This window comes from Neophocaena asiaeorientalis, unplaced genomic scaffold (assembly GCF_003031525.2).
Source record: "Neophocaena asiaeorientalis asiaeorientalis breed wild unplaced genomic scaffold, Neophocaena_asiaeorientalis_V1.1 scaffold671, whole genome shotgun sequence".
Lineage (NCBI taxonomy): Eukaryota > Metazoa > Chordata > Mammalia > Artiodactyla > Phocoenidae > Neophocaena > Neophocaena asiaeorientalis.
Window position 1 is genome coordinate 2,816,813 of NW_020175533.1, and position 20,367 is coordinate 2,837,179.

General features: G+C 46.7%; 1 protein-coding gene across 4 annotated transcripts in view; it reads right to left on the reverse strand.

Moving 5' to 3' along the window:
* The window catches only part of LOC112415986 (uncharacterized), a 64,555-nt gene that overhangs the window by 28,897 nt on the left and 15,291 nt on the right, over nt 1–20,367 (reverse strand). The gene's annotated exons all lie outside the window — the stretch shown is intronic.

The window sequence follows — 20,367 nt, forward strand, 5'->3', positions numbered from 1 at the left end:
AAAATTGTGGATTTCGTAGAGATGGAGACACAATTCTGGAGAGTGTCTACTCTTTCTTGAACCCAACATACATTTATAGTAAATGATACATGCACGTTACTCCTCCATTCCAACTGAGACAATCTCAGACCCACACTGGCCCCTGGCCAGAGATGGCACTTACCTGGATTGCATCCCTCCCCTGACCCCTGAGTTCTGCTTTCAGAAGTCAGGGGACTGTAGGTGCGTGGATTGTACATTGTCCTATTGACTCAGAGAAGTCTTGTAAAACTTCAGCAAATTAAGGTTTAGAAAGATGATCAAAAAATTAGACTCTCCTACCATCCAACCAGGACTTGGGGGTTCCAGACTCTGAAATAAGGTCTACCAGGCTCCAAAACCTATGTGTACTGGGTGTGAACTGGTAGTACTAGGTGTGAACAAGGCCTGAGGGGAGATGGACCCCAACATCCATATGAGCAATGTCCATCCTGAGAGACAGGGGTCTCCACTCTGGGGCTGATGTCAGGAGACACAACAAATACCTCCCTATAATACGATCTCCACAAAGAGTGTCAAAGGAGACCCTGTGACCTCCAGAACAAAGGGCAAGACAGGTTCTGAAGGAAGCCGACCACCTATACTTCATGATCCAGACGAGGAAGCTGGGCTTGCTATGAATCCATGTGAAGGAGTTCACAACCAATCACGTGACCCCCACCTCTCACTGCCTTTATGAAATGGCCAGGGATGGTGGGGGTGCCACAAACACCTCATGTCTGGATTTTGGTACATGATGAGGTCACTCATTCCTGACACAGCACCCCAAAAAGCTCACAGCTTTCAAACATTGGGGCAGAGACCCTGAGACAGACCAGAGACTTCCCATCCTGAGACACAGATCCAAACATCTCTCAGAGAACACAAACCTCAGAAAAAGACCCCTAACTGCTCAAACACGTCACACCCTAGTCCCCAGGGAATATGTGGCAATATCTAGGCACAGTTTTGGTTGTCAAGGCTGGGGGGGCAGAGGTGCTATTGGCATCTAGTGAGTGGAGATCAGGGGTGATGCTTGTCAGTGCTCTTTAGCCAAAGACCCCCACCACCAGGAACATACCTGTAGTTAAACAAGTTGGGCTTATTACTCATTGCAGTGAAGAAGAACGTGGGGAACCATGGGACATCTTGGTAAGAGGGTGTTCAAAAGAACGGATCACAGAATCTGGGCTTCAGTTGAGTGGTTTGGGGGAGGGTCTAAGGAAGTGGGGGCTCACTCTAGATTGGAGGCTGTCAGAAAGTGAGGGAAATTTTGATTGGGTATCTCAGTAAACCTTTAAATCTATGGGGAGGGAAGACTAGAGTAAGGATAAAGCTGAAACTGATAGAGGAGTAGCAGTCACTCATTTTAAACAAAAGAGGGGAATATTTGGTATCTTGTGGGTGGCAGAGCGAACTTGTTTTTGTCTGTGCTTAGATAACATTATAAAGTGGCTTTGCTTTGTCTCATTTTAGCATGGTCTCAGAATAACCTTGTCTGAGGTTAGTATTCTGTGAGATTGTTTATGTCTAAGAAGAGAATAACATAGCTGTGAGTGCCAGGATAACTTCTGAATGTTGGGGGCTGCTCCCTCTCTCTCTCCCTCCTTTCCTTTCTTTCTCATGCTAAACATCTGTTATGGGTTGAATTTTGTCCCCTCAAAATTCACATGTCGAAGTCCTAATCCCTAGGACCTCAGAACGTGATCTTATTTGGAAATAGGGTCATTGCAGATGTAAGACGAGGTCATACCGGAGTGGGGTGAGCCCCTAATGCAGTATGACTGGTGTCTTTATAAAAAGGGAAATTTGGGCACAGAGACACACACAGGGAGAACACCATGTGAAGATTAAGGCAGAGATCAGAGTGATGCAGCGAAAGCCAAGGAATATCAGACTGCCAGCAAACCACCAGAAGCTAGGAGAAAGGCATGGAACAGATTCTCAGCCCTCAGAAGGAACCAACGCGACTGACGCCTTGATCTCGGACTTCCAGCCTTCAGAACTGTGAGAAAATAAATTTCTGTTGTTTGAGATACCTAGTTTGCGGTACTATTTTTTACAGCAGCCCTAGCAAATGAATACAACATCCTACAATGCCCTCCGTAAAGAATTTTCCAATTCAAAATGTCAGTAGTGCGTGGTGATCATTTTGTAATGTATAGAAATATCAAATCATTATGCTGTACACCTGGAACTAACATAGTGTTGTAGGTCAATTATACTTCAATTTAAAAATGTATTATTTAACCGCTTATTCTTTTTTTTTTAGTGTATTCGTCTTTTTTTGTTGTTTTTAACGGTTGTTTTAATTCTGCTTTTAATAACAGAAATCTATTCACACTGGCTTAAAACACAGAGGTTTTTTCTTATTCTTTCACACATTTTAGTTAGTTTTTTAATTTAATTTTTTATTTTATATTGGAGTACAGTTGATTTACAATGTTGTGTTAGTTTCAGGTGTACAGCAAAGTGATTCAGTTATACATATACATATAACCATTCTTTTTCAGATTCTTTTCCCATATAGGTTATTACAGAATACTGAGAAGAGTTCCCTGTGCTATACATATCCACTTATTCTTGATTTGGGGAAAATTCATCTAGAATACCATAATCCAAACATTCATGGTCTGAGTTTTCACTTACATAATAAATTTCAGCAATATCCAAAAAAGAAAAACGCAAAATTGTCAATAGTGCAGAGGTTGAGAAACCCTGCCTTAGATACAGAACCTGAAAGTACTTACTAACCTCAGAATCTCTGATAAAGACCAATAAAAAGTAACTGAGAGTACACACAGCTTTGGACATAGACCCCCAAAGTGCTCAAAGACCTCACACCCTGAATACAGAAGCCTAAACAGCTCAGAGAAGACATGCCCTCAAGAGACCCCTAACAAGTCAAAGACAACATTCTCTGAGGCAGAAACCACCAAGAAGATGAAAAACCTAGCATCTAGAAGCAGACACCAAATGCTCAGAGATATCATAGCATGGGACACAGATCCCAAGAGAGCTCTGGGTCTAAAGAGCTCAGATAGTTCACACCTTGGACACACACCAAATAGGTGAACAATACCTCATGAACAATAGTATCATTCATTTCCTGCTTTTAAAATTGTATTATGGTTATGTAAGTTCTTTACATTAGGGGAAGCTGGGCAAAGGGTATACAAGAACTCTGCACTATTTTTGCAATTTTTCTCTAAGTCTAAAATGATTTTAAAATAAATTTTTAAAGAAAAAAAATCAAAGAACATAAAAGGGAATTTATAAAACTTAAATACATCGTTCCACAAGCTCAGAAAACAATATTAAGCCCCTTTAGTAGTCAGAGAAATGCCAAAAACAAAAATGAAATTCAACTTTAAGGAAAAAAAAAAAACCCGGCATACCCAAGGACAAAGACCCTCAAAGAGCTTAGAGACTTCACACCCTGGGACAGAGATCCACAAACGTCTGGAAGACCTAAACCCCTGTGACGCAGACCCCCCAAAACAGCTGAGAGAGATTTCGCAGTCTGCTCATAGATGTCATGCCCTGAACTGAGATTCCAAAAAATGAGATTTCACATTCTGGACACGGTCCTCCAAACTGTATACAGCATATAATAACCACCTTATGAGTTGACTGAATTGAGAACCACTCTCCTCCTATTCACACTCAGCCAAACACCTCCCCTGCCTGATGCTTAAAATCCCATCATTAAAAAGTTTGCTCCTTTGACTTAAGACTTGCCGCCCTTCAAAATTCTCCTTTAACTGCCACCCACCCCTCTATCCTAGAGCATGAAATCATGCATTGCTCTCTAGTCATTTATGGCCCAACCCCTCACCCTACTCCTACACACACACCACCATCACACACCCCCAGTCAGGCCTGGTCCAGAGGGGGCAGGAAACCTCCAAGTCATCCTCTCTGCGGGGAGGAGGGGATGGCTTGAAGAAGGATCATGAGATCGCCTTGAACCTTCGCTGAAGGGCTCAGACCTACAGAGGCAGCCTGATACAACGATGTCATGAACCCTGGAGAAGAATTTTTCTCAGTGCTGTTGTGAATGGTGAATGGATCCTCTAATCAATATAATGGGACGTAATAAGCATTGTTTTAAAAAGAGAAAGAACAGGTAGAAGAGAATAGAAAAGATTACCCGACACATTCTGTGCCAGCCAATAATGCCAGCTTCTTTTACAGGTGCGCAAACTGAAGTTCCTAGATAGGATTCGAACCTATAGTCTCCAGTAGCCAAAGCCCTGCCTCAGCAACCCCGAACTCCAACCCGGGAACCATAGCGCCTGCGCCGAACCAGCAGCCAATGGCAGCCCGGAGCCGGAGGACCCAGCTCGCAGCCTATACGTGATTCCGGAAAACCTCGGTACCCTGGAAGAGCTTGGGTAAGCAATCTAGCGGCGGCCAGTCAGAGCCTCAGAGCAGGATTTGATCCCGCCCTACTCATCCAGGAGCCAATCACCGCTCCGCACCCTTCCACCCACTCCACACCCCCGCTGTTGATTAGAATCGGTAGAGCCAACGCAGGCGGGACCAGACGGCGGCTTCCAGATAGGTGGGGGCTCTATGCTGAGGGTGGGGTTAACCCCACCCTGGCCCCCGGGGCCAAGGCCAGTCAGGGCCTCGCCATTCTCTCCGTCTTGGGTAAGGGCCGATCCACGCGTGGGGTCTTTCGTGTCCCCAAACATACAGTGGTTCCTTCCAAAATACACGACCCCTCACCCCCGTGGTACCTCCCAGAGCAGACTGTTCCATCTTCGCATCACGCAATAGTGTGTTCCGGAGCTGCAAAGTGTCATCCTTAACTTTTCATTCCCAACCCTCATGCTCTTCGTGTATGCGCTCTAAGAAGGGCTGTTTCATGTCAATGTCCTGAGGGTCATTCAAACTTCGGTTCATGCCAAAACAACTAGACTCTCTCTCTTTTTCATATCTTCCTCCCCCGGCCCATGTTCCATCCCCGTCTCCCTCTTACATATCCCTCGATAGACTGTTCCAGCCCCATAATCTGATCATCTTGTTGAGAGCCATGCCAAGGGATCCGACCACTTACTGCAGAGCAGTGGCCTGTAAGAAGGCATTCGTTCCCCTGATGCCACTGATGGAAGTGTGAATTTGTGTGCCAGTATCTATCAAAATAAAAAAATGACACCCCCTTCTCACTAGAATGGCAGTACCAGCAGGGTGTATATGGATTTCTAGTTCCCCTGTGTCTCTGCAGCACCTAAAACTGTGCCCTGTACACAGTAGGTGCTCAAAGGGGGGGTTGTTGAATAAGTGACTCCTTTGACCCGGCAGTTCCACTTCTAAATATGTGTTCTAAGGAAATACACATGCACAGGTCTGTGTGCACAAGAATGGGAGGAGCACACAACTGGCGGGGAAGGGTGATTCATCTTATACCATGGAGTACGGGCTGGCTGTGAGACAGAATAAGACCCCAACACTGGAAACATACCCCAAATCGCTCAGGGTTGTCACATCTTAGAACACAGAGCACAGAAGAGCTTGGAGAACTCACACGATGAGGCATAGATAACCAGTTAGTTCATAGATCTTATCCTCCAGTCACAGACTCCTACAAACATCTCAGAGACTTCACTCCCTGGGACACCAAAACACCTCAGGGACCCTCCACACCGGGACGTGAACCCCAAATAGTTCACATACCTCATACCACGGACACAGGCCCCAAAACAGCTCAGACACCTTGCCACCTGAGATTTACATTAAAAATCTGGACAGGACTTCCCTGGTGGCGCAGTGGTTTAAGAATCCGTCTGCCAATGCAGGGGACACGGGTTCGATCCCTGGTCTGCGAAGATCCCACATGCTGCGGAGCAACTAAGCCCACAAGCCACAACCACTGAGCCTGCGTGCCACAACTACTGAAGCCCGCGTGCCTAGAGCCCGTGCTCCACAACAATAGAAGCCACTGCAATAAGAAGCCTGCGCACTGCAACGAAGAGTAGCCCCACTCGCTGCAACTAGAGAAAGCCCGCGTGCAGCAGTAAAGACCCAACACAGCCAAAAATAAATAAATAATAAATAAATAAATTCTTTTTAAGAATCTGGACAAAGACCTCACGCTCTTGACATACACCACAAAACAATGCAGAGGCCTGGACACAAACAGAATGAGGGTGCCACACATGTACCTGCAGGAAGGACTGTCTAAAGGACATAATGTTAATGGGCGAGCAAGTGGGAAAAAAATGCTCAAAGATATAAGATGAGCACAGCCCTGCAAAGTGCTCTGAGACCTCACACCCAAACAGCTCAGAGAGCCGTGACACAAACTTTGTGCCCCAAATCATAATCACTTCAGAGATCCCACTTGCTGTGATATTGACCCCAAACATCTCAGAAAGGTGACATCCTACACATAATTTCCTAAGCAACTCAGGAACCTCACACCCTGGGACAAGACACAGAACCAAAAATAGTACAGCAACCTGAGACTCTGGAAACAGAGCTCTAAACAGCTAATGAGACTTTATACTCAGGAACACAGACATCCAAACACTCAGAGACCCCACACCCTGGAAGAAAGTTTCCAAAACAGTGCAGAGACTTAATACCCTCTAACAAAGGCCCCTAAACATCTCAGACACTCCAAAACCCTGAGACACAAAGTTTACAACAATGTAAAGACCTCATACCTTGGACGCAGACCTGGAAACATTTCAGAGACCTTACAACTTGGCCCACAAGTTAGATAAATAAATAGATCAAAGATTTCAGACCCTAGAAACAAACCCCAAATAGCCTATGAGACTTTATACTTAAGAACTCAGACACTCAAAAAACACAGACACCTCACACCTGGGAAAAGGGACACTGATACAACTCAGTGACCTCACTGCCTGGACACAGACCCTAATAGATCAGACATATCACTCTCTGCAACCGAGACCACCAAAAAGTTCAGAAACCTCATGCCTGGAAACAAAACCCAAATTACTCAAAAACGCGACGTCATGGAACTCAGGATGCACATGAGCTTGGAAAACTTGCACACGAAGACCAAGAATCCCAAACCACTCACAGATCTCCAGACACAGGTGCCCAGAACCTGATAGACTTTATACACTAGACACAGGCCTCTAAAACATTTCCGAGATCACACACTCTGGGAAAAAGACCTGCTGAGAGGATAGAGATGTCCTACCTAGCATGACACATCCCCATAAATAATTTTGGAAACTAACCCCAAATAGGACAGGGACATCACAATCAAGAAAGTAATCCCTACCCTCCTACACTGTTGGTGGGAATGCAAATTGGTGCAGCCACCATGGAAAACAGTATGGAGGTTCCTCCAAAAACTAAAAGTAGAGTTGCCATATGATCCAGCAATCCCATTCCTGGGCATATATCTGGATAAAACTCTAATTCGAAAAGATACATACACTCTGTGTTCATAGCAGCACTATTTACAATAGCCGAGACATAGAAACAACCTAAATGTCCACTGACACGTGAATGGATAAAGAAGATGTGGAGGGAGACGCAAGAGGGAGGAGATATGAGGATATATGTATATGTATAGCTGATTCACTTTGTTATAAAGCAGAAACTAACACACCACGGTAAAGCAATTATACTCCAATAAAGATGTTAAAAAAAAAAGATGTGGTATATATATACAATGGAATATTACTCAGCCATAAAAAAGAATGAAATAATGCCATTTGCAGCAACATAGATGGACCTAGAGATTATCATACTAAGTGAAGTAAGTCAGAAAGAGAAAGACAAATACCATATGATATCACTTATATGTGGAATCTAAAACTTATCTACGAAACAGAAACAGACTCACAGACACAGAGAAGAGATTTGTGGTTACCAAGGTGGGGGTGGGAGAGGGGTGGATTGGGAGTTTGGGATTAGCAGATGCAAACTATTATATAGAGAATGGATAAACAAGGTCCTACTGTATAGCACAGAGAAATATATTCAATATCCTTAATAAACTATAGTAGAAAAGAATATGAAAAAGAAAATCCCTAACAGGACAGAGAAACCACGCCCTGAGACTGACATCTCTGAAAGGAAAAGAAATTTCACATCCCAAACGAGCTCAGAATCCAAAGACCTTGGACGCCTCACACCCTGGAACACAAAGGCTGAAACAGCTCTGGGGACTCACACATTGAACACAGACCCCAAACAGCTCAGAGACCTCACACATCAGGACACAGACCCTGAAACACCTTAAAGGCATCACACCATGGCATGACACACTCAACAAAAATACCTCAGAAACCCCAGGCTCTGGAAATATACCAGAAATAAATACAAGACCTCATTCTTGTAATTGAGACCCACACAAACATCAAAGACCTCACACGTGGAAACATCTGCCAAATGGCTCAAAGATTTCACATGATGGGATTTAGATCCATAAGAGTTATGAGGTCTCATATCCTTGACAGAGACTTCCACAAAGTTCAGAAACCTTAAACTCTGAACCCACATCCACTCAAAACCCAAATCCTCACATGCACGGGGAAAAATACATCCCAACAGCTCATAAAACTTACACTGAGACAAAAAGAAATACAAACACCTCAGCAATCTCATTCTGTGGTACTAGACTCCCAGACCACAAAGAACTCACACACTTGGACACAGAACATAAAACAATTCCAAGTCCTTGTACACTGATTCCCAAGAAGCTCAGAGATTTCATAGGCTGGGACAATGACTCAGAAACACTGCAGGGAACTCACACCCTGAGACACAGTGTCCCAAAAAGCGCAGAGATCTCACACTCTGGGCATAGCAGAAAACATTTCTGAGGCCTTAAGCTTTGGACCTGGACTCTCTCCACCCCCTACTCCCACCCAACTTCACAGACCTCGCGAGTTCACAGAAAATCCAGAACAGAGATCTCACATCTTGTCACACAGAATACTAATACCTCAGAGACCTTCAGACCTGAACACATACCCCAAAAAGGTTTGACTACTCTTACCCTAGGATACACAACCCCCCAAGGGCTCAAACAATTCACTCTGGGGCATAGATGGAAAGTACCTCAGTGATCTCATCTCCTTGAGATTCAGCTAACCCAAACAGCTCAGAGGACATGACACAAAACCCCAAATAGCTCAGAGATCTCATGCTCTGGAACCCCAATCCATGAACAGACAGTGATCCCACACAGTCACACAGATGGCTAAATAGACCCCATCCCTTGGAAACAGAATAGAGGTCAGAGACATCACACCCTTGACAGTGACTGTCAATAGGAACAGACTCTTCACACCTGAAAACATCCCAAATGGCTCAGAATTCCCATCATGTGACACAGAACCCCAAAGAACACAGAGACTTCATAGCCTGAACTCAGATCCCCAAATATTAGAAACTTCACATCCTGGGACCCAGATCCCAAACAGCTCAGAGAACTCACACCCTTGGACACAGGCCACAAAACAATTCAGAGACCTCAGGCCATGAACACAGATGCCCATGAGTTCACAGACCTCATGTGTTGGGACCAGGATCCAAAATTTCCCAGAGATTTCACACTATGGGGTACATGCCCCCTAGAGAGTCCCTGCAGCCTAGACATAGTCACCAGTCACCCAAAGTGTTCAGACATGTCACACCTTGGACACAGGCCACAAAAAAACCCACAACAAACAAACAAACCTATTCAGAAACCTCCTACCTTGGTACCAGATTTCAAACAGGCTCCTAAATAGCTCACAAACTTCATGGAAACCAATTGGCAAAGAAATCTCCAACTTGAGACATAAACCTGATCAAATTCTAACAGACCACTTAGTAGTCAGAGGCATCACACCCTTACACAGAAACCACCAAAAATGTGAGAGACCTCACACTTTGGAACATACCCCAAGTGACACAGGGATTTCATGGCACAGTACACAGACCCAAAGGAACTCAGACACCTCATACCCTTCAGACAGTTCAGATCCCCAAACAGCTAAAAGACCTCATTTCTTGGACCCTGACTAAAAAATAATTCATAATCATCATACCATTAACAAACAACCCAGAGAAACTCAGAGACCTCATGTGTTGGGACACAGATACGGAACCACTTCCAAGACAGCACACTGTGGAACACACCCAGGGACGCAGTAATTCAAACAGCTCAGAGAGCTCATATCTTGGGACAGAGTCCCTCAACCCCAACGACTCAGTGGCCTCATGCTATTGGACAAAATCCTACACATGCTGTAGTTCAGAGACCTCAAACTCTTAAGAAAAAAATGCATAAAATTTCAGATATCTCATACTCTGGACACACATTCCAAAAGAGTTCAGATACAACATACCATAAGGCACAGAGCATCAGCCTTGGAATTAAGATTTTCCAAAAGGAACAGAAACATCATGCCTAAAAGCATACCCCAAATGGTTCAGGAAGCTCACACTATGCAAGACAGATGCCAAAGGAGTTCTGAGAATTTACATTCTAAGATCTGGACACCAAAATAGCTCAAAGACCTCACACCCAAGTATACAAATTACAAACACCTTAGAGCTGTCATTCCTTGGGATTCTGGCTCATAAATGGCTTAGAGACTTCAGTCACTAGAAACAGTATTTTAGTAACATCACACCCTGGGACTGATACCCCGAAATGGAAAAGAAACTTAACACCTGGAAATATACCCCAAACAACTTAGGGAACTCATGTCATGGGACACAGAAACCAAAGGTTCTCAGAGACCTCACCCACTGGACAGACACACACACATAGTTCAGAGTTCTCAAATTCTTTGCCACAGGTGCCCAAATAGTTGAAATAAATCCTAATTCAGATAGAAACCCCAAAAGAGTTGAGAGATCACATATTCTGGAAAATGATCTTCAGACAGTACAAGGATCTTCCACCTAGAACCACGATACCCAGAACCACAATACCCAACTATAATCTGAAGAGTGTGGGGAGGAGTTGGGGTGGGAATCTCTGGGGACTTGTTTTTCTTTTTTCTCTCCTGGCTTTCCCCCAGTGGTGGCCCCAGTCCAGAACCATATGGCAGTAGTGTAGGCAGCTAAATCTCCAAGAGAAATGACATCATTCTGGCCAGAGGACCAGGAAAACAGGCCCCTGAAAGCTGGAGAATGTGGAGGGCAATGCCATAGAAGAGAGAGCTGGAGAAAGGAATCCCCTAATTCTGTACATAAACTTACACAAGTCTCAAGCTTGCTCCTGAGCTGTACATGCACGAGCAGACCCAAACAGGATAGCAAAGCTTTGAAAATGGAACTGACATCAGAACTACTGTCCACAAAAGGCGAGACAAAACTTGTGGTTTGAACCCAAACAAGGGGATTGTCTGGTAAAAGAAATAAATCATGACTTTAAGGAACTTAAGAAGACCTAGGGACTACCCTCATGGTCCAGTGGTTAAAAATCCACCTTCCAATGCAGGGGACACGGGTTCAATCCCTGGTCTGGGAACTAAGATCCCACATGCAGCGGGGCAACTAAGCCCACGTGCCGCCACTACTAAGACAGCACGCCACGACTAAGACCCAATGCAGCCAAATAAATAAATTTTTTTAAGTGACTTCCCTGGTGGCACAGTGGTTAAGAATCCACCTGCCAAGGTAGGGTTCATGGGTTCGATCCCTGGTCTGGGAAGATCCCACATGCCACGGAGCAACTAAACCCGTGCACCACAACTACTGAGCCTGCACTCTAGAGCCCGCGAGCCACAACTACTGAGTCCACGCACCTAGAGCCCATGCTCCACAACAAGAGAAACCACCGCAGTGAGAAGATAGAAGAGTAGCCCCCACTCGCCGCAACTAGAGAAAGCCCGCGCACAGCAACAAAGACCCAGTGCAGGCAAAAATAAATAATAAAATAATAATAATAAAAAAATAATTAAATTTTTGAAAAAGATTATGAAAAACCTTTATCAGATAAGATGTTTTTATCTGCAAGTAACAGAAACCAACTTGAACCAGCTTGACCTATAAGAGTCAATAAGATCAGCTCACAAAAGAGCAAGTGGGCTTTGGGCTCACTTAATGCTGACCTAGAGGCCCCAGATTCCTCTTACCTCTCTCCGCTGAAATATCCCGAGGCTAACAAGACTTCTTGGCGTCCATAATTACTAACATTTGCAAAGTACCTACTACCTTGAGTACAGGAAAGGGAGAAGGGGACTCCAGAGTGGCTAAGCAAATTGCCCAAGGTCATCCTGCCAGGGTGTGGCAGAGCTGCGATCCCAGCCCAGGCCATCCAACGTTAGAAGCCAAGCTCTTAACCACTGTCAGTCCACACTGACCTGTGCTGGTGGGGGCACCCCGGTCCAGAGACCTGCCTTCCTGAGTGAGTGAGTGGGGGCTGGCGGCCCAAGTTTCCCGGTCTGGTGAGGGGCTGCGTCTCTCAGGCACAAGCCAGCCTTCAGCCTGTCCATCACACACGACTTTGGAGCTGCACTGGGATATTGTCAGGCTGCCCATTTCCTTATCTTGCCTCTGCCTGGCTGGGCTAATCTGAGCCTCTGCAACCCGCCTATTGCTCTACGGTCCAGTCTGCTACCCTCAACTCCTTGGTTTTCCCACGTTAAAATTTTTCATTCTCATCTCCAAGAGCTTTACACGTGCCACCGGCACATTCTGTCTCCCGGTCTTCTGTTCGGTTAACTCCTTATCCTTCAGATTTCGACTGAGATGTCACCTACCCAAGGACTCCTTCCTGGCGTCCCCAACTATAGGAGGTTAACTAATAGCCCTACAAAGTTATCCACCTCCTAATCCCTGGAACCTGTGAATGTTCACTTATACGGCAAAAAAAAAAAAAAAAAAAAAGACTTTGCAGATGTGATTATGTGAGGGATCTGGACACAGGGAGATTATCTTGATTATCTGGTGGGCTCTAAATGTAACCACAAGTGTCCTTAGAAGAGGGAGGCTGAGGGAGATTTGACATAGACAGAAGAGGAGAAGATGCACACACAGAGGAGGTGGCAGTGTGACCATGGAGGCAGAGATTGGAGTGATGGGGCCACAAGCCAAGGAATGCCAGCAGCCACCGAAAGCTAAAAGAAGCAACAAATAGATTCTCCCCTAGAGCCTCTGGAGGGAGTGCAGCCCTGCCCATACCTTGACTTAGGACTTCTGGCCTCCAGAGCTATGAGTGAATAAATTTTTATGTTTAAGCCACCATGTTTGTGGTACCTTGTTAAAACATCCCTTGGACACCAGTATACCCTCTTTGGCTCTGTTGGTTGCCCCCCTTTAGAACATTCCTGATGAGGAATATTAATGCTTAGCTGCAGACTCATCCAGCAGATTCTGAGCTCCAGGAGAACAGAAGCGGGTCTGCCAAGTTCCCTGTTGTATCCCCAGCACCCGGCACCAGTGCACCCAATAAATGATAAAAAGGGAAGAAAGGAAGGAAGGGGGGCAGGCCATCCACAAAAGTTCTGGTTTTACTGAGAGGGAAGCTGTTGGGACAAAACCTCAAGACCAGAAGAACAGCTTTGACTGAGCCCTGCTCTCAGGTGGCAGTGAAACAGTGGACAGAGGGAGGCTGGAAGGGGCACCAGAGAATCTGCCCTTCCCGCAAGGACTCTGAGGCAGGAGTAGGGACACTGAGTGGGCATCAGCTTCAAAGCTTCCGCTGCAATCACTGGAAGTTCCTAACTCCCCCATCCCTGCCTCCAAGGGCCTCCCAAGGTCCCAGGAATGCAGACCTCATCTTTCTCTTCTGTCTTTCTTGAACCCACTTAGCCTCAGCAGTTTAGGGCTGTAAAGTCCAGCAGAGGCCATCCTATCTAAACTCCTCACTGAAAAAATGGGGAAAATGAGGGACAGAGAGGGCCAGGGACCTTTCAAGGTCACCTAGTGTGACATCAGTAACAGAACTGAAGCTGGAAGCTGAAAACTGGACCCAGATGTGAGCCCCTGCTCTGCCCCAGGAGTCCCTTGTACACACTCAGAATGACCTCTTCAAGGACAACCAAAATGACCTTGATCCCAGAAGGACAAGAGATCCTTGCCCCTGCCAGGTGGAAGGAGACAAGAGCCAAGTAGCTTCTGGACCTTCCCCAATGAAGGAGTCAGTGGACCTTCGCTGTCATGTAGTGAATTCCAGAGCCCAGCCCCCATGTCCAGGTCAAGTCTACAGGGCGATCAACACATGGTGTGCCCTTTGAAACCTTTGACCTCAACTCCCTCTGGTACAGAAGAGAAACCAAGGCCCAGAGATCGCAAGGGACAAAACAAGCCACACAGCAACTCCAGTGCAGAACTAGGGCTAGGACTTGACTCACCTTGCCTCCCACCCCGTGGTTCTATGGTAGATGCTTCCCACTGCCTCCCCTACTGTCCTTACCCCATTCCCTCCCTCTCTACTACCTCGTTCCCACTCTTTTCAGATGGTAGATGGAGATCCCCAATCCTTAAAGAGGATAAGTTCCTCCCCCAGACCAAGTGAATAGATTATGATTGATCTAAATCAGTCATAGTTATTTTGCCTCCTTTGGAGAGTTATAAACTGGGGGACGGGGACATTTGATGCTGTTTTGGCCAATGAGATATGAAGGATAATCTATAGGGAGGGTTGTCCATCTCAAATAAAAAGACAATGCGTCATTAAGAGAAAGCCTTTGTCCAGATCCCTTTTTCCTGCATTGGATACAGATGTCAGGGCTGGAAGTGCAGCAGCCATCTTGGGACCACAAGGCAATAAGCATGAAGACAAAAGTCAGCATGCTTAAAGATGGTCAAGATGAAAGAGGGAAGGAAAAATTTGACCCTGCTTACAATATCATTGAGCCTGGGACTGCCCACCTCAAATTTTCTGGTAATGGGAGGACAAAAACTCCCTCTCACTTGAAGGCACTCTAATAGGGCTTTCTGTTACTTGCAGGGAGAATAATGCTTTACTGAGAAAGACCCTTTTCACATAATCTCTTTTTTTTTAACATCTTTATTGGAGTATAATTGCTTTACAATGGTGTGTTAGTTTCTGCTTTATAACAAAGTGAATCAGTTATACATATACATATGTTCCCATATCTCTTCCCTCTTGCGTCTCCCTCCCTCCCACCTTCCCTATCCCACCCCTCTAGGTGGTCACAGACCACCTAGCTGATCTCCCTGTGCTATGCGGCTGCTTCCCACTAGCTAACATAATCTCTTAACTACCCTTTGAGATGGGCAGGCTAGGTTCTAGCATGTCCTTTTTATGGACAAGGAAACTGAGCTACAGAGCCTATGTGGTTTAAATGTCTGGATCTGGTGGAAAGGCAGGCATTTTCTTTTCTTTTTTTGTCCGTGCCACACTGCTTGCAGGGTCTTATTTCCCCAACCAGGGACTGAACCCGTGCCCTTGGCAGTGAAAGCGCAGAGCCCTAACCACTGGACAGCTGGGGAATTCAGGCAGGCATTTTCTTTGGGGTAGAAATAACATTCCTTAAAGAAGCACTGTCCCAGCACACTGTGTGGGCCTGTGTCACAGGAACATCAAATGGTCCTGAAGGTTGCATGGTTTGGGAAACCCTGGCTGCTGCCCCACTAGCCCCGGGGCCTTTGTCCAAGAAGAAGCACTGGGGCCAGCACTGGGGGGGCAGAGCATGCTAGGTCTCGGTTACAACAGCAGAAAGTGCCTTCATTCTAAGGAGAAGAAGAAATCCACTGTTGGAGACATTTAGTGAAATCAAAGCTGCCTTTAATCCATCTATAGAAAGTTGTGGCTGAATTCTACCAACTCTAGATGTACCCCGAAGCCCGTTATTAAAGCCAAACCAAGCTTCAGAGCACCAGCACTTCATTCACCTCTGGGTCTCTGAAGAACAGGGTCCCATGTCCAGGGTCCCCCCAACCCCGGCATGGGAGCCAGTGTCCAGCTTGGAGGTTCAAATGTCCTCCCAGCCCCTCACCCTGGCCAGAGTTCTGCCTGCTGTAAAGGAAGGACAAGCAGCTCCTAGAAGCCAGTAGGACAGAGGAAGCCTCTCCTGTCCATGGGCTCCTCAGCTTGCAGAGCCCATTTCCACAGAGGATTCGATCCACAGAACACTGTGTATGTGTTCAGGAATTAATTCTCTTGCAGTAACAAACCAACATCACAATGTCAATGGTTTCACACAATAATAAACATCACAGACTACTGTGAGTGTTCCTGGTTGATAGGTGGACTTCCATGTGGTGGCTGAGAACCCCGGGGTCCTTGTACACTGTGGCTTCACTCTCTGCTGGGGCTCTAGACCTCCAAAAGATGGACAAATGCAAATGGAGAAAACACCACTGTTTGTTAAGGACACATGTCATTTTAGCTCAAGTTCCATTCAGCAGGACTGGTCATATGACCCCATCCAGGTGCAAGTGGGGGTGGGAAATGTAATTTCTGGCTGGGCAGCTGCTTTGCAACAGCTCAACATTAGGGAAGATGAAGTATGACTTTTGGGGACAGCCAACTGTCACTGTGATACCCTGTCAGATGGGTATTATCCCCAGGAATCTCAGGCTGGTGCAAGCAAGTGACTTGTTCAAGGTCACACAGTTAGATCCGTGATTACAAACTTGGTGTCCACTCTCCCAGTTCCTTGCCCCATGCCACTGGACCAGCGAGTTCACTGCTTTGAATTTTAGGAAAAGTCTTAGGCCTGGTGCTTTATTTTACAAAGCAGTTTTAACTTGAGGACTTCACTTCACCCTCAAAATGTCTTGGCAAAGGAGGTGGGAAATAAGTGATCCCCATTTCACAGATAAAGAAACAGTAAGATAGGGGACTTCCCTAGTGGCACAGTGGTTAAGAATCTGCCTGCTAATGCAGGGGACACGGGTTCGAGCCCTGGTCCGGGAAGATCCCACATGCTGCAGAGCCACTAAGCCCATGCGCCACAACTACTGAGGCTGTGCTTTAGAAGAGAAAGCCCGCGCGCAGCAACAAAGACCCAACACAGCACCGCCCCCCAAAAAAGTATATGTTACATTCAAAAGTCCTAAATACAGTAGATTTCAGTGTCCTTGCTCTCTTAATCTCAGTGGTGGTGTAAGACTGTACAATGAAATAAAAACATAAAAAAAAAGAAACAGTAAGATAAACTCTGAAGATTAGTGAGAAGCCCCAGGTCACAGGCACTACAGACCTTCCAAGCCATAGATTATAGATGTTTCCCTTCCTCAGGCATCACCAATATGGACCAAAAGAGGCAGTCTGTGGGTCTTACGTGGTGATTAAAAGTGAAGCACACATTCTAGAGCCTGTCATGTGTGTGGCTTACGTGTGTTAAAAGATAAACTGAGGCACATTTAAATTTTCAGTTTATTTGAGCAAACATTGGAACTGGGCAGTGCTTGGAAGAGTTTAGGAAAGGCTTTTATGGGGCAGATGTAGAAGCAAAGTGAGATTATTTGTTTGGCTAGAGCTGAAGAGGGTGTTTATTTGGGAAAACTCAGTTGGCTGTTTGTGATTGGTTTTTCTTAAATTTCGGTTTCTCGGATACAAGTGCATTGACTCTGGCTCATGTTGGCTGCAAGGCATCAGAGCCGCCTCAATCTAACGGGCTCCTTGTTTAACTACTTGAGCAGGTGGTATTTGAACTTTCCCTTCTTCATCAGTGGTCCCCGAATGCACACCTTCAGCATCATTCTCTCCCCAGCCTGGACCCCATGCTGGGACACCATGAGTGTGCCCACTACTGTGTGTGAGGCCAGCGGTGTCCCCACCCCAGTGCGTGACCCAGGATTGCCCACCCCCCAAGCTGTGTCACACTAGCAGTAGCCACACCCCAGTCCCAGTGATCATGAGTGTTCAAACCCCCTTATGAGTGACCCCGGGAGTGTTGACTCCCCAATGTGTGTAACTCCACGAATGTCCATTCTCCAATATGTGTGACCCCCATGAGAGTCCAAATACCCATGTGTGTGACCCCAGAGCCACCCACACCACAGCCTGTCACCTCAGCAGTGTCTGCTCCCCAGTCTATACCGAGGAGTGTCCATCAACTACTCTGTGTGACCGCAGGAGTGTCCACACCTCAGTCTCTAGCCCCAGGGGTGCCGACTCATCACTTCTTTGACCACAAGAATATCCACATCCCTTTCACTGAGATTATAGTGGTGTCTACAACACAGCCTATGTGACTGTAGGACTGTCCCCGCGTCAGTCACTATGACCCCAGGAGTGTCCCGTCCTCTGTGGAACACCATGGATATTCATACCCCAGTCTGTGCAACACAAGGAGTGTCCAGTCCACAACATGTGTGATTTCAGGAGTGTCCATTTCCCAGTGTGTTTAACTTCCAGAGTGTCCCAAACTCCCTCTGTGTGACCCTGGGAATGTTTACTCTCCAGCACGTGTGACCCTTGGAGTGTTCACACCTCTGAGTGACCTCACATCTGTCTACACTCCAACCTGAGTGACTCCAGGAGTGTCCAAACCCCCATCTTTGTAGCCCCACATCTGTCCACTCCCACTCTATGTGACCTCACTGCTGCCCACACCTCAGGCTGTCTGACCCCAGAAGCACACATCCCAGTCTGAGTGACTCAAGAGGTTCTACTCTACAATCTGTGTCCGTGCCCCAGGCTAACTGAGCCCTGGGGTGTCCACACCCCAGTATGTGTGACCCTACGAATATCCACTAACCACTCTGGGTGACTCAGGAGTATCCACACCCTAGTGTGTGTGAGCCCAGAAGTGTCCACATACAGATGTTTGACCCCAGGACCATCCACACCCTAGTTTGTTTGATTGTAACAGTGTTGACAACACTAACCAATCTGACCCCGGAAGCATCTACACTCCACTCTGTGTGATCCCAAGAGTGTGCCGTGTCCAGTGTGTGTGACTCCAGGAGTGTTCACGCCCCAATGTGTGTGACTTCTGGAAAACCTGACCCCCATTGTCCACTGTGTATTCTGCCTCATGTGGACGTCACACTCCTGTCTATGTGGCCCCAGGAGTGTTCACACCCCACCCTGTGTGACTCCAGGATTATCCACACCCCTGTCTCTGTGACCCCAAGGGTGTCCACAAACCAGTCTGTGTGGCCCTAGGATTGTCCACACAGCAACCACCCAATGGTATGTTCTGAGACGGTACTAGATTCCTCAGCGCTGCCATTCCTGCACACCCTGTGGGTGTGACCTGGGGGGTTGCTGCTCAGGCCTGATTCAGGGGATCACTCTGTCCCTAGCTCCCTCCAACACCATAAAGTGGTCTCTTCTATCCCTATTTCCCCTCACGCTCTCCAGGGGACCATTCGGTTTCCATATCCCCCTCCCCAGCCACACGCACACATGCACACCCACATCCCCAAATAGACAGTCCCAGCCTCAGCCCCTGCAGGTCTTGTAGAGAGCAAAGGCCAAAGCAGCCAGCCTCCTGCTGCAGACCCTGCCCCACAGAAAGCAGTGGAGAAGAAGCCAGTAAAGGCACCACTGATGAGAGTGAAACCTTCCAGGACCTTGTGAAACATCTAAAATTGGACACCCTCCTCCACAACTAGAATGTAAGCTCCACGTGGGCAGGGACATTTGTCTGTCTTGTTCTCTGATGTCTCCCCAGCACCTAGAACAGTGCTTGGTACACAGACCTCGCTCATTAGGTGTCTGTTGAACGAATGAACCCTTTGACCCAGCAACCCCACTTCTAACTCGAAAATGTACACACATTCACAGAACTGTGTGGGCAAGGCTGGTAGGAGCAAACAACTGGGAGAACCTTGTAAATGTCCATTTCTAGCCAATGACTGTTGCAGAGCGAAATGAATGGTGGGGGTTTATGATGTACCACAGAGCCCCGCCCGATGTGCCGCAGAATGAGTGGGACCTGTGTGTGCCTCTGGGGTGGGGGTGCCTTCCACAGGACATGCTGTTGACAAGGAAAAGTAGTGGGTGGGAGATGGTTATGGTGACACTTCATGCGCTCGTGTGTGTCTGTGTGTGTGTGCATGTGTGCGGGCCTGTGTTTGGAAGGAAACACCAGAAACTGACAGCAGTGGTCATTTTTGGAGAGTGGAGTGGGGATCACCTGTGTAGTCCATATACTTGATGTGTTGTTGGAACCTTTTATACAAACCTCTATTCACATATTATTTGTGTAACTCTTCATAAAGGAACATCTTATGCAAAACACAATATGCATAGCACAGAGCATTTGTGTGTCTGTCTGAGTGAGTATCTGAGGTGTGTCTAGGTACAAGAATCTGAAACTCACATGCCCCAGGGGCTGGACAGGTCATCCTCAAAAGAGAGGGCGCTCAGCTCAAGGTAAGGCGAACAGCAATGGGGCTGATGAATGTTCCCTCTTAGCAGTGAAGGGTGAGGGTGGGGTTGAGAGAGGGGTGGGGACGGGGAGGACTCCAGGGCTCACACCCCAA